General features: G+C 37.6%; 1 protein-coding gene across 1 annotated transcript in view; it reads right to left on the bottom strand.

Moving 5' to 3' along the window:
* The window catches only part of LOC138154585 (coiled-coil domain-containing protein 50-like), a 43,532-nt gene that overhangs the window by 10,876 nt on the left and 30,860 nt on the right, over window positions 1-1,796 (bottom strand). The window lies entirely within an intron of this gene.

Below are 1,796 nucleotides of genomic sequence, written 5' to 3' on the forward strand. Positions count from 1 at the left end.
TTTCCTTCTCTTTCTTTTCCTTCTCTTTCTTTTCCTTCTCTTTCTTTTCCTTCTCTTTCTTTCTTTCTTTCTTTCTTTCTTTCTTTCTTTCTTTCTTTCTTTCTTTCTTTCTTTCTTTCTTTCTTTCTTTCTTTCTTTCTTTCTTTCTTTCTTTCTTTCTTTCTTTCTTTCTTTCTTTCTTTCTTTCTTCCTTTCTTTCTCCTTTGTATTGAATCTCCAGGTACATTTTGTTTTGACCCAGTTCTTACATGTATCTATGATCTTCCTGAGATAGCCATTTCCTCTTGATGTAGATTCCTCCCTATCCATTCTGTCCCACCCTCATCCTCCCATAAATCTGCCACAGAGGGCCCCACTCAACATGGTGGAGGCTTTCACTTGGAAGTGTACTGGAAAGTATTTGTCATGTCTTCCTCTAATAGATACTTCCCAAGAAACAGATAAAGAAATACTTTTATAAAGTACCTTGGTTAAAAAGAAATGGGTTGTTCAATTACATTCAACAGGCACATATTAAGCTCTTCTTATGTGCTAGATTCTGGGTATATAAAAACAAAAAGGACAACAGTGCTTTGCCCTGAGAGCGGTTTCATTCTACTGCTGCCTTTGTCCTGGTCTTCCTCCATGCTTGGAATGCATTCTCTTTTCACCTGCCCCTTACAGAATCCCTTTCTTCCTGTAAGACTAATTTCTGAGCCTTTTCTGATTCTGCAGTTGATAGCACCATCTTCCTGGAGAGCCCAGGATTAGCTTTAATTGTAAATGGGGATAATAAGAACACCTATCTGCTAGGACGGTTGTGAAGATCAAATGAGATAGTATTTGTAGAGATTTTAGCACTATGTAAATGCCAGCTATCATTACTGTTGTTATTGCTCTGACCCTGACTCTTCCTAGGTTAAAGATGGCTCATTCATCCCACTGAAACCCATGTTGGTAAATTGAGGTAGTCCCCCAGGGTGGCTGCCATGCAACTACTAGTCTAACTCCTTGTGGATGACCATCAGTATCAATGCTATATCGCAGAGAGTCCCCTTCAGTGTACTTTTCATGAATAAATCAGTACTAATACTCAATTACTGAAAATGCAAAGCAAACATATAATTCTTACATGGCATTCTATCCATACACTTTAGTTATACTTTTCCATCAATGCACACAGAATCCATTCAAAGAGTGGACACCCACCTAAAGTTCTAGAGTTAGTAAAACATACATGCAGGGAACACAGGTGGCCAGGGCATCTCATAACTCTTGTAAACTTCAGTGTCCTTTATCTCAGGACTTTTCATAAAAATTTTCTGATGAGTATATGTTCTGTGTTGAAGAAATACTTCCACCTGTAATCCTAGCTGATTCATTCTGTTTGTCTAACACCTTGATGGGCATAATTTCTCAGCCAGCCTAGTTGATCTGATGATTCTCTGCTTCCAAGCTAAGAATCATCTCTGCCCAGCTAGACCTACTTTTCAGTAGCAACTGTGCTATCTATCACTTTCAGCTTCAGACTTAGCTGATTCCATCAGCAGAAGTAATGACCTTTATCCCTAGAGTTAGCAAAACTATCTTCAATTCTGCTCTTTCACAAAATTCTTGTCATTTCTTAAAACAATGCCTAATAATCCTTTCTTTTCTTTCTTTCTTTCTTTCTTTCTTTCTTTCTTTCTTTCTTTCTTTCTTTCTTTCTTTCTTTCTTTCTTTCTTCCTTCCTTCCTTCCTTCCTTCCTTCCTTCCTTCCTTCCTTCCTTCCTTTCTTTCTTTCTTTCTTTCTTTCTTTCTTTCTTTCTTTCTTTCTT

The sequence above is a fragment of the Petaurus breviceps genome, unplaced genomic scaffold (genome assembly GCF_028583685.1).
Source record: "Petaurus breviceps papuanus isolate PSGF00001 unplaced genomic scaffold, PetGlider_PUasm1.0 91041, whole genome shotgun sequence".
NCBI lineage: Eukaryota > Metazoa > Chordata > Mammalia > Diprotodontia > Petauridae > Petaurus > Petaurus breviceps.